Here is a 13,865-nt window from a genome sequence, read left to right as displayed (position 1 = left end):
TTCTTGGTCAGTTAATCATACACTAAATGATCAATTTTTTTCTGCATGGTACAGCAGCTGTTGTACAATTTTACTTTAGCCTTCATGAAGAATATCACACTGGCTCCACATGGCTTTCTGTTGACCCTTGATATGCGTCACAATCACACACCTGAGTATGTATTTGTCTAAAGGCACCTATGCATGCAAGGAGGGGACCATTACTTTCCACTTGTCAGAACTGAAATGCATGATCCACATCATTTCTGTTATTCAACTGCTTGCTATTTGAACTGTCCAGCATTGATGCAAGTTTCAAAGAACTGCAATTAGCAAATTAATCTAAGCAGCAAACCATGCCAAGAACTGCTTCGGTTTCATCTTTAGCAACTGTTTGGGAACTAAAATTAGCCAAATGTTGCAAAACATAGATGAGAGGTTACAAAATCTAAAAAACAATGCAGCCTACCTGTGGCATGTAGGGTTTCACATCCTAAAGTGACATATGTAGCTATGAAGAATACCGTAGTGGAGAGCTCCAGACTAATTTGACTGCCTAGGCTTTGTACTTTGCATTGACATCTTGCAGAAAACAGAAGCATTTGCATTTCACCTGCACCAAAGTGCGACTGCCATCACTGGTATCAAACATCACGACCTTGGGGCAAGTAGCCGAACGTGCCACTAAGATGTCGCAGCGTGTACGTACATGCTATACATGTCAACTTTTCCAGCATTAAAGCTGTCACATGCATGGCAGATATTCATGTTCAGCTTTGGACTGATAAGTTTAAAAGTGTACTATTTGTGTTTTTCTAGCATGAAAAACAAAGGGAATTAAGGAAAAGCGAAAAAAGAAATGAACATAATATGTTGAAAAAACACTAGTCATTAACACATAAAGCATATTCGTTCCTTTATTATGATAAAGTGGCCTTCAACAATAGTACAAAAGCCTGAAAATTTCGAAAGGTGCTGTGCCAGGCAGCTATTTTACAGAAACCTGAACCATTTCACCTGTAGGAATGCGCGTCCCGGCGGTGTGGGCTGGGCACTTATATTTCGGTCCACTCCAACATGCGAAAACTGCATGCATCATGTGCATTCCCATTTTCCAAGTTTTGAGCTCTGTAGTGCAGGCTAACAAATTGTCGATGACTTACTTTCGTCTGATTATTGCACAGTGCGTGTAAATAAATTACCACTGCACCAAATAAACACTGACATGCACGTGCAACACCGCCGATCATGAACGGACACACTGATGTCCGTCCGGACATCGGCGCACTCATCACAGCACTCTTCGTAGTCTCACACAGCACTCTAGTAGGACGTAATCCGTAATCACAGCATCTCACGGTAAGCACAAACCACACCTCCAGTTGTACAACAAACACGAATGACGCGATGCTTGGGCTAGAGACACGCCGGCGGTGCCCAGCTTTTTCAGCGCCGCTTGTACTACGTAGAACTTGCAGCACCAAACCTCAATGCGAGCAGGAAGCGATGCGTTACGTGACGCATCTCATCACATATGGAAGTGAGGAAACTTTGAAGAATCAAAACTACATAATTACATAACTACCGTCGTAGACGTTAATCCACATGATAACGAGGACCAAATGAGCGGGCGTGCGGGCCGCGGGCTGGCCGTCAACACCGCGATTACATGCGCTTGCGCTCTGGTCGTGCTTGCCACCCTGCCGCGGTCCAACTCACGTAAACCTATCATCATGCCATCACGTAGTATATCACCCATTCTAGGCACTATTCTTGCCACTGTACTATTCTTTGTAATTTCACATTTCACGCATACAGTATGTACTTCTTGCACCTCGCACGTACACCATGCGTACACCTCATACCAACTTCGATTTGGCTACATATGGCTACCATGTTGCTACGACCACATCTCTAGGATCCGTCCGGCTTTCCCGACGGATCCCAAGTCCCATATCGGAGAAAAATGCGTTGGGTCCGTCGGAAGAACCCTACCGATCGGGTCCGTCCGCCGTACCTCTAAAAAATATTTCCCGGATCCGTCCGACGGATCCCGAAGAAAAACGCGCCGGGTCCGTCGGACGTACCTTTAAGACCACTGATCGGGTCCGTCCGACGTACCTTTAGCCACAGCCTTAAAAAAAAGCTGCCTGTCGCCAACAAAACTACACCAATTCTGGGATCTTATTCAAAGGTGATAAGCAGCAACGCGAAACGTGAGCGGCCCCATAGGCGAGCGCGATCACACAACGGACACAATTCTCATAACATGGGTGTAAAGTTCGAGGGAAGTGTCCCGCGGTGCGTGGCCTGCAACGCCTGCTTGACGCGGCGAAAAATTAAGTTGATCCTCGTAGACTGCTTCTTTACGTGCATTTGATGATGACGTTCTTAGCAGAACGAGCTTAAAAAGCGCTATGATCAAGCAGTCGCTAACTTGTTCATACGTGCGCCGATCGAATTTTGTACGGGGCGCGAGAAGTCGAGCTGCGTAGTACGTATTGTTGCTCACTCGTACTTATCCGTAGGTGTTCCGTGCTTTAGGAAGTTTAGTAGAAGGCAGTAGATACCAGGACGGAAATCGTGCGACAGAAACTGACGAGACTACGGCACTTTTTCAATGCGTTCCGCGCAGAGATTGGAAATGCATCGATTCTCGGGCGCCGATCGCTGGAGCACGAAGGAAATACATGAAACGATCTGCCACTGTGCTGACACACGCTACGGAATGGCTGCAGAATCGGTTTGCCGTTGTTTTCTTTTTTTTTTTTTCCCTTTTCGTGGTGCTACTAGCGCTTTGCTAGCGGGATTCCATAGCGCGAACAATGGGCGTCTGCTGCTGGACCTCTTTGGCGCGTTGCATGATATTTTGCCGCACGCTGCCGCATGGATTGCTGGAATCGCGATTGGATTAAAGGGGTCGTGAAACGTTTTCCGGAAATTTTGCACGGCTTGCCTAAATGGAATCCTTATCCTGCAGCATATAATATACCTCGATTCGTTTCATCGCCCGCGTTGATTTAATAGCGACAAAAACGGAATTTCGGTTTCCTAGCGCGCGTCCTCCTCAACTCAACAGATACGTCATAGCGCTAAGCCAATGAGAAGCTCCCGTTGCCAGAGCCTGCTGAGCCGAAGTTGACCGAGCTCGGTGTATTTTAGTGGTTCTTATGCGCTGGCCCTACTCTACGCTCAAACAGGGTTTTTTAATATGGCCGACGTCCATGCCGACTGTACCGACGTCGCTGCTATGGCTATATAGTCGCTACTGTTAAAACATGGTTACATCGTGGGCTTTGAGCCTTACGCCGACGCAACTTTTCGGGTGCCAGGTCGGCGAAGATGGAGCCTGCGACCAATGCAGTAACACTTGTGTGGAGAGGCCGCGGTAACCGCGGCACAACTCCGGCTTGCAGAAGCCCGGACCGCCAGCCTCCCGATCCCAGCCGTTTCGGAACTACGCATTGGTGTAGAGCACTATAGCATTGGTATGTATGTCCGAGTCTTGCAGCCTAGCCTACGTTCGACCGTTGCGAGAGTGCGCAATCGCTAACCAAAGCTTTCGAACAGGTGCAGCTGCGGGCGGTGCGTGCCGATGCCTACTGCTCTTGAGAGCATCTGGCGAGATCCCGGCGGCGACTACGTAGTTGAAGCAGCCGTCTGGGTGTTACAGATCATCCGCATTTACTCCAAATGCTTCTTGATATGGACTGCTAGTCGAGAACACAAGGTAGGAACCTTGAGCGAAAGGCGACATAACTTAAACAAGCGGCCGCCTGTTTTTCATTTTCTCGAGCAAGAAACGCTGTAATGATATCTATTGCGGAAGGCAATGCTAATAAAAGAAAGCTTCCCCTTTAACGCCACTTACTTGCTATCATCTACATACATTGTCTACAGTGTCGATATTGCGCCACGTTAGCGCAAACACAACATCGCTGGTTTTCATATTTTTCTTATTTTCGCAGAAGGTGCGCATGAGCACGACGTTTCATCATGCAGATTACTGGTTTGCTTAATTCCATGCACGAGTAAATGAGAGAAAACGCATCATCTGATAGTGTGAACTTTCTAAATGGAAAGGGCATACACATTGATGTGAAGTCATCATCATCATCATCATCAGCCTGATTATACCCACTGCAGGGCGAAGGCCTCTCCCATATCTCTCCACTTAACCCGGTTCTGTGCTAGCTGCATCCACTTGACCCCTGCGAACTTCTTAATCTCATCCGCCCACCTAACTTTCTGCCGCCCCCTGCTACGCTTTCCTTCCCTTGGAATCCAGTTTGTTACCCTCAGCGACCATCGGTTATCCTCTCTTCGCACTACATGTCCTGCCCATGTCCATTTCTTCTTCTTAATTTCCACTAGAATGTCGTTAACTTGAGTTATTTCTCTGACCCACTCTGCACGCTTTCTATCTCTTAATGTTACCCCTACCATTTTTCGTTCCATAGCCCTCTGGGTTGTCCTCAACTTAAGTAGAACTCTCTTGGTTAGCCTCCACGTTTCAGCCCCATAGGTGAGTACAGGCAAGATGCAACTGTTGTATACTTTCCTCTTGAGCGATACCGGTAAGCTGCTAGTCATAATCTGCGAGTGCTTGCCAAATGCGCTCCATCCCAATCTTATTCTTCTTGTTATTTCCTTTTCATGATCCGGATCTGCGGTTACTACCTGTCCTAAGTAGATATATTCGCCTACTACTTCCAGTATTTCGCTACCTAATGTAAACTCCTGTTCCTTCCCGAGGCTGTTGAACATTACCTTAGTCTTCTGCATATTGATTTTCAAGCCTACCTTTCTACTTTTCCTGTCTAGGTCATCAATCATTATTTGCAGTTCATCTCCCGAGTTGCTTAGCAAGGCAATGTCATCAGCAAATCGCAGATTACTGAGGTATTCTCCATCTACCCTTATCCCTAACTGCTCCCATTCCAAGTCTCTGAATACTTCCTCTAAACAAGCTGTGAATAGTACTGGGGAGATTGTGTCTCCTTGCCTAACACCTTTCTTTATGGGAATTTTGTTGCTTTCTTTATGTAGAACTATGGTTGCTGTGCAGCCACTATATATATCTTCCAGCACTTTCACGTACGGCTCGTCTACCCCCTGATTTCGCAATGCCTGCATCACCGCCGAGGTTTCAACTGAGTCAAATGCTTTTTCGTAATCAATGAATGCTATGTATAAGGGCTGGTTATATTCCGAGCATTTTTCTATCACCTGATTGATGGTATGGATATGATCGATAGTAGAGTACCGTTTCCGAAACCCTGCTTGATCCTTTGCTTGATTGCAGTCTAAGGTTGTCCTGATTCTATTAGCGATTACCTTAGTAAATACCTTATACGTAACAGACAGTAAGCTGATTGGTCTGTAATTTTTAAGGTCCTTAGAGTCCCCTTTCTTGTGAATGAGGATAATGTTTGCATTCTTCCATGCTTCCGGTACCGTCGATGACACCAGGCACTGCGTATACAGGGTGGCCAGTTTTTCTAGCACGATATCCCCCCCGTCCTTCAGCAAATCTGTAGTTATCTGATCCTCTCCAGCTGATTTCCCCCTTTTCATAGTTTCTAGTGCTTTCTTGACCTCGTCCTTCGTCACTGGTGGAACGTCTGACTGTTTTTCCCTACCGCCAATCTCATTACGGTCCTGACTACTTTGGCTACTGTAGAGATCTGTATAGAACTCCTCGGCTACTTTGACTATCTTGTCCATATTAGTGATGACGTTGCCCGCCTTGTCCCTTATCGCATACATCTGGTTTTTGCCTATGCCCAATTTCTTCTTTACCGCTTTAAGGCTTCCCCCGTTCTTTACTGCATGCTCAATTTTCTCCATGTTATACTTCCTTATATCGGCCACCTTGCGCTTATTGATTATCTTTGATATCTCGGCCAATTCGATCTGGTCTGTTGGATTGGAAGCTTTCATACTCTGCCGTTTCTTAATCAAATCTTTCGTCTCCTTAGACAGCTTACCGGTATCCTCTCTAACTATCCTACCGCCTACTTCTACCGCGCACTCAGTAATGATATCTCTGAAATTATTGTTCCTTGCCTCTAGGGTAATGTCGCCATCCTCAGTTAGAGCTGAATACCTATTCTGTAGCGAGATCCTGAATTCTTCTGCCCTCCCCCTCACCGCTAATTCGTTGATGGGTTTCTTTCTTACTAATCTATTGCGTTCCTTCTTCAGATTTAGGTTAATTCGGGACCTCACCATCCTGTGGTCACTACATCGAACTTTCCCGATTACCTCTACATCCTGCACAATGGCGGGGGTTGAACACATTATGAAGTCGATTTCATTTTTAGTCTCTCCATTAGGACTTTTCCATGTCCATTTTCGGTTCTTCCTTTTGCTGAAGAAGGTATTCATGATTCGTAAGTTATTGCGCTCTGCAAACTCAACTAGTAACTCCCCTCTGCTATTCCTAGAACTAATGCCATAGTCACCTACTGCCTTGTCTCCTGCCTGTTTTTTCCCTACCTTGGCATTGAAGTCGCCCATTAGTACAGTATACTGCGTCTTTACTTTTCGCATTGCCGATTCTACATCTTCATAGAAGCTTTCAACTGCCTGGTCATCATAACTACATGTAGGTGCATAGGCCTGTACAACCTTCAGTTTATACCGTTTATTAAGTCTAATTACGATGCCTGCAACCCTCTCATTAATACTATAGAATTCATCTATATTACCCGCTATATACTTATTGACAAGGAAACCTACTCCTAGTTGTCGCCTTTCTGGTAAACCTCGATAACACAGTACATGCCCATCCTTCAGTACAGTATATGCCTCATTCGGCCTCCTAACCTCACTAAGCCCTATGACATCCCATTTCATGCCCTCTAGTTCCTCTAACAGCACTGCTAAACTAGCTTCACTAGCTAGAGTTCTAGCATTAAACGTTGCCAGGGTCAGTTTCCAATGGCGGCCTGTCCAGCGGAGCCAGGCTTTCTTAGCACCCCCTGCTGCGTCACAGGTCTGACCGCCGCCGTGGTCAGTTGTTCCGCAGCCGCTGGTGACTGAGGGCCGGGGTTTTATGGAGCTTATCATAGGAGGTTGTGGCCAATTACTGCACCAGGGTGGCCAACTCCTGTTCTGGTGAGGGAGTGCGTTGCCGGAGGTGTTCACCGGCATCAGGTCGCACCCCAAACCTGTATATGCAATTCCATCGACACGCGGATTTTTTTTTTTTTTTTTTTTTCATCCGGTGGAGAATTGCGCGGCACCGGGATTTGAACCCCGGTCCTCTTGCATGCGAGGCGGATGTTCTACCGCTACGCCACCGCTGCCCTGATGTGAAGTAACGGCAAAAAAAAAAAAAAAAAATGTCTGCACTTCAAATCAAATCGTGAATACATAAGGAATGCCACAAGAAATGCAGTAAATAAGTACAAAAGCAATCTCATTTCGGAGGAGTCTGTGCTAAGTGAAAATGCATGTAGTGAAGTAGCCTGTCTCCTGCAGAAGCGGTGGGAAAATGCACTAAAAAACGACACAGAATTGAAAAACACACAGAGTAGGACTGGCTTCTACAGACGATCACTAACTAGCCCGACAACTCTTGTTATAGCATGTCCCCACTTGCTGCCAGAACAATCACCATACCAGCACTCAAAGTTTTATTTGCTAGTTTTTTTTTTACCCACTTGCATTAGGTGACAGTGTTGCATAGTGTGTAAATATAATTTTAAAAATTGTCTGACTTCACTGATACCATCATCAACACCTCCACACAGTAAACCTCTCCAAAATTCTTCGACACTGGCATCTTACATGTGCTGAAATGTGGCAACCCCCCCAAAAAAAAGAAAGATGTTCTTCCAAAGGCCAGTACACCGAAACTTCCACAGCTTGAGTAAGTGTTGGAAATTTTACAGTTAGCAAATGAAGTTATAGAGTAGTTTTGCGGCACTTGCAGAAATTCTGGCACGTGGCGTGTTGTGGGGAAACAACTGAGAGCCGTTGACAGAAGTGGACTTGTCGTTTATGGCTCCTTCGAATAGAATGACTCCATGCACAGAGCTGCTTAACGCATAAGTCGCATACTTAACATCTTCGTGCTATGCGGATGATATCGGCGTGCACATTGAAGCTGGCCACAACACTAGCATACAGGGTGTAAGACGACTACCAGGTTTTGTTAGTCAAAAGCTGCATTGCCTTCAGGCATTATTTTGCTGCAGTAGCAAATTGTGATTGCACGGCAGTTCTAATATTTGGTGGGTCTCATTCTCTCAATCACCTACAGCAGAATTCAAAGTTTGCCATACTTCCAGGGAGAATAAATTCACAGTGAAAGTTACACTGTACAGCTTCTGTTAGATGGGAATTAATTGTACAGATGCATGAATAACTTTCAAATTTGTAAAAGACCTAAACCACATTTTCATTTTGCTATGCTGAAAAGTGAATATTGCTTTTTCTCTTGTCAACAGGAGGCACCGCTACATCTGCTACAGCCAGCTTGCGCACTTGCTTTGGGGATGCCTTGGCAGACATCACAGTAAAGTCCTCCCTATTTGTGATGAAAGCCAAATAAGGGAAAGGTTTCCATCTGACAGTTACACTGGTTTCCAGTTTGCACAAGGTTTGTAGAGTCATCACCTTATTCATTCTGAAACAAGCCAGAAAACATGAGAAGAGAGAACTGCAGGACAGCTGGACTAATAACTGAAGTTTTACTAAAAGAGGCAAAAGAAGACTTGCACAGAGATGCACATGTAAAAAAGGCCCCAAAAGACTGTTGACCGACTTCTTAGCCACACACACGTCCTTTGCCTTTGCAGTATAGTGTGCCTTTGGATTTGGATCTGTGGCTTCCCTTTTGTAACGAGTGGTCCTTGACCATAAGAAATTTGCTTTTTTTAGATTATTTTTTAGACCCTTAATGTTTTCCACACTTTCACTGCTTTGGGGTTTTTCGTGCACATGCATTTCTGTGCGAATCTTCTTTTGCCTCTTTCCTTCAGTAACATTTCAGTTGTTAGTCAAACTTTGTCTTGTGCTCCTCTCTTCTCACGTGTTTTGTCTTCTGGCTGGTTTTAAGATGAATCAGTACCAACTCATCCAGTTGTTGAGTGCCAAGTTCGGCCGGCAACTACAGTCATGTACATCCGCCCACCCCGCTATCAGCGTTGGAAGCGCAGGATATAATCTGCAACCGGACAGCGCTTTCTTGGGGCACGACATCGCTTTCACCATGAAGCACTCACCGTTCGTGTTCTTCCAGGTCAGTTACAATGATGACTCTTTATCTGCTAAAACCTCGAATCGTTTTTTGTTCGTGGTGTCGTGCCCCAGACACTGGTTGAATGTTCTCACTGTTTGTAGGACTAGAATGGCACTCTGTATTACCAGCATTCTCTTAGCGCTTTCTGGAGACGTAGAGTCAAACCCCGGTCCGCCTGGCACCGATCAAGAAAGCGTTCTCGCAACTGTACTTGCGACAGTCCAGAGAATTGAATCTGGCCAGGATGATATCAGGAATGACCTACGCGCCCTAAAACAGTGGCAAGCATCAGTGGACGTTGAGCTAAAACAGCTTTCTGCCAGAATTCGTACAGTCGAGGTCGAAATGGCAGAAATGAAATCAAACATTTCAATGCCATCCACAGAACTGTCTACAATAGGTCCCTCAAATTTAACCGAGCAATTAAAGATAATTACCTCTCGATGTGACGACACAGAAAACAGACTTCGCCGCTCTAACCTGCTTTTCTTTGGTATACCTGACGACCAGTCCGAAACATGGTCCAGCTCAGAAACCAAGGTGTTGGAACTATGTGCGGAACACCTTGGCTGCACACTTGAGCCAACACAAATTGAAAGGGCTCATCGGCTTGGTCGATACCAACCAGAGAAAAGTAGACCGATAATCGTCAAGTTCGCGCACTACAAGGACAAACAGCATATCATAGACAAAGGCTACAAGTTTAAAGACACGCAGTATGTTGTTCGCGAAGATTTTTCTTTCCCAACGCGCCTGGCTAGGAAAAAACTGTTAGATTTCGCAAAATCGGAGGGCGGGTCGTTTAAACTTAAAGTTGATAAACTGCGCATCAACAATCATGTGTATATGTACGACGCTGCTTCCGACACTGTCAAACAATGCACCCAATAGCAAAAACGAAGAGCGGTTGCACACAAGGCAGACTATCATCCAGAGCCTTCATACGGCGTCATCCCTTCGCTTTCCATATCATTTACTAACATACGTAGCATCCTCCCAAAGCGCACCGAACTCTACTCGTAGCTAGAAGATAATAAGCCTGACATCATAACTTTAACAGAAACGTGGCTGCACTCGGATATAACTGACGACGAAGTCTTACCCGATTCACCCGATTTTGTTATTTACCGGAATGACAGAACTAATAAAAGGGGTGGTGGCGTGATGATCGCCATAAAAAATCACATTCCTTCTTTTCGTGTAAACATTTCGTCCCCTCTAGAAATTTTATGGGTTTGCATCACGTCCTCATCTCTTAAGTCCCTTCTTGGTATATGCTACCGACCACCAGATGGCTCAGAAACTTTCGTAGCAAATCTGTATGCTAACCTCTCAGATATTAGAAGCAACTTCCCAAAGGCCGAAATTTATTTATTCGGTGATTTCAATTACCCGAATATCAACTGGAATACGTTAACTGCATCGGCACAGGACCCGGTTAATTTCGTTGAACTAACATTAGACTTTTCTTTAACTCAACTTGTTTCTAAACCTACGCGCGGCCTTAACATTTTAGACCTTGTTTTCACATCGGCCCCAGACAATGTTAGCCCAATCTCCCTCACGGAAGGTTTCAGTGATCACAAACTGCTCCATTTCACTATAAAAATGCCATCCCGCGCACGCAACCAACCTCAGAAATACATCTTCGACTATAACAGAGCGAACTACGATGCCATTAACCTCGGCTTGCAAACCTTCTGCGATTCCTTTCTGCAATTCCTTCCTAATCAATCTGTTAATGAAAACTGGCGTCAGTTCAAAGATAAACTCACGCAGTTAATGAACACCTATACACCCCGCATATGTTTCCGTGCTAACTCATCTAAGCCGTGGTACCACAAGAATCTTCGTACGCTGATGAACAAAAAAAAACGACTTTTCAAAACAGCTCAACGGCTGAGAACACCCGAATCACGGGAAAAACATAAAAATGCCGATAAAGAATACTGCTTGGCCATACGGAAAGCTAAGCATAAGTTCATGGCTCACGATTTGCCATCCCTCCTTAAGAACAATCCAAAAAAATTTTGGAAAACATTATCACCTTCCGAAACTTCTTCAGATTTTACATTGATAAATGAGGCTGGAGATCCCATTGCTCCAGATGAACGCCCTCAGACCTTCAATAACTTTTTTGCCAATATGTTCACGAAGGAAGACTGTTCCAATATTCCATCGGCACCTGAATATGACTATGATTACATGAGCCCAATAGACATTACTGTTGATGGTGTTGCGACATTGATTAACAATCTAAAAGTAAGTACTTCATGTGGTGTTGATGGGATTAATTCAAAAATTTTGAAACATACCGTGGCTCATTCCAGCATCATACTCACTCATATATTTCGCCAATCCCTTTCAACAGGAGAGATACCATTTGAGTGGAAAATTGGAAAAGTTATTCCAATTTTCAAATCTGGTGACCGAACTAATGTTGCTAACTATCGCCCAATATCGCTGACATGTATACCTTGCAAACTTCTCGAGCACATCATTGCATCTAACACGGCACTACATTTAGAAGGCAACGGTTTCTTTTATTCACAACAACACGGGTTCAGAAAAGGGTTATCATGTGAGACACAACTACTCGAGTTTACTAATGAGCTGCTTCACGGTATGGACGAAAATCTTCAAATTGACTGCATATTCCTCGACTATGCTAAAGCCTTCGACCGCGTTCCACACTGTCGTTTAATCGCGAAACTCTCATCCTTGCACCTTGATTCATTAACAATTTCTTGGATAAGAAACTTTTCATCATTTCGTAAACAATTCACTTCTGTTGATAACAATTCGTCCCCTTTAATTGATGTAACATCAGGCGTACCGCAAGGTAGTGTAATAGGCCCTTTACTGTTTCTGATTTTCATCAATGACTTACCGTTAAGAATCACCTCAACACTCAGAATGTTTGCTGACGATTGCGTCATTTATCGCAAAATCCGCTCTGCTAATGACCACATCGTCCTTCAAGAAGATCTACACCGCATTAATAACTGGTGCGCATCATGGCAAATGTCCCTTAACACTGATAAATGCCAATTAATGACATTTAGCCGTAAACAGACTATTCACCGTTTCACTTACTTGCTTAATCACAGTCCAGTCACCCTTGCGTCCTCATACAAGTACCTTGGCGTGCACTTTTTACCAAATCTCTCATGGAAGACCCACATAGAAAAAATTACTGCCAAAGCTAACCGTACATTAGGTTATTTAAAACGTAACCTCAGAGGTGCACCTTCTTCCACGTGGCAGTTGGCATATCAAACATTTGTTCGCCCACAACTTGAATACGCATCTTCGATTTGGTCACCCCACCAACATTACTTAATTCATTCCCTAGAGCGCGTACAAAATCGTGCCGCTCGTTTCATTTCTCGCAACTATTGCCGACATTCCAGTATAACTAACATTAAGGCGTCGTTATCCCTTCCATCCTTAGAATCTCGCAGAACAATAGCACTTATCTGTCTCTTCCATAAAATTGTTTATAGCCATCATTCCTTCACACTACCTCTCACAAAACCGGCCCGCACATCTCACCGATTGCATAATCACCTCAGTTTTAAACGCCTTTCGGGAAGAACCACTGCATTCAACTCATCAGCCCTGCCCCGTGCCATCATTTATTGGAATGGTCTTCCTGATAACATTGTTCACATTTCAGATTATGTTATTTTCAAAGAAAAAATAAGCAACATTTTGTTCTGAAGTGTGCTGTTACTGAAGTGTGTTCTATAGTGTGCTTTTTAAATTTTGTTCTCTTTTCTTGTGTTTGCCATTGTATAATGTTAACGTTTTGAACATAACGATGTTAAAATAACCATCTCCTACATGCTTCTGTTTCGCACCCCATGTTATGTAACCCCCCCCTCACATAATACTCCAATCGGAGCCCGTGAGGTATTTGAATAAATAAATAAATAAATAAATAGTCTTGTTGATATCACTAGCCTGACTACACCCACAGGTGGGCAAATGCTTCTCCCATATCCATCCTAATAACCCGATTCTGTGCCAGGTGCATGATTCTCGCAAACTTCCTAATTTCATCTGCGTGCCCGAGTTTCTGTCGCCCCCTGCTACACTTGCCTTCCCTTGGAATCTACAAGACATATATAGGCTCACTTAGAATGAATTTTGTGTACTCGCTCCCCACCTATACCTTTGATGGGTGGAATTTTTTTTTTTTAGCACTGACCTCAACACATCATGATTGTGAAGCTGTATATACCCATTTGTATATTTAGGAGAAAGGAAGACAGCAAAGAACCATGAATAAAAGATGTCTTGCTCTAGGTCAATTGCCTTCTAGCCTAAAAATTTTGAATGCACTGATGAACCTGCGGCCAACCAATAAATTATTTTGAAAGCAACATGTCTCTCTTTAACACTCATTTGGTAACATTAAAGAATGCCCAAATGTACTACAAAGTGGTGGTCCTTGTGGCACTGACAAACCTAGATTTTCTAGTTGCCGCGTTCACCTTTACACGGCCTCAAAAAATAGTGGCTCATGGGGAATAGAAAAATCGAACGGTTTTCTGCAAAAGCTGCTTTGAAAGGTGGCCACTGTTTGTAGCATTTTGCAGTCTCATTCAGAAGCAAGCCAACATAATCT

General features: G+C 44.3%; 1 long non-coding RNA gene across 2 annotated transcripts; it reads left to right on the top strand.

Moving 5' to 3' along the window:
- Positions 1-3,204: 3,204 nt before the first annotated feature.
- Positions 3,205-13,620, top strand: LOC146206255 (uncharacterized). Of its 2 annotated transcripts, none has more exons than XR_014704415.1 (3): positions 3,205-3,446; positions 3,550-3,709; positions 8,439-13,620. It is a non-coding gene; the product is annotated as an uncharacterized LOC146206255 (long non-coding RNA). The 2 variants fall into 2 exon arrangements; XR_014704416.1 differs by having other exon boundaries at positions 3,205-3,467.
- Positions 13,621-13,865: the final 245 nt, after the last annotated feature.

This window comes from Amblyomma maculatum, chromosome 1 (genome assembly GCF_055883805.1).
Source record: "Amblyomma maculatum isolate TAMU_Amacu chromosome 1, ASM5588380v1, whole genome shotgun sequence".
In the NCBI taxonomy this organism is placed as follows: domain Eukaryota; kingdom Metazoa; phylum Arthropoda; class Arachnida; order Ixodida; family Ixodidae; genus Amblyomma; species Amblyomma maculatum.
This window is presented reverse-complemented; position numbering and strand designations above follow the sequence as displayed.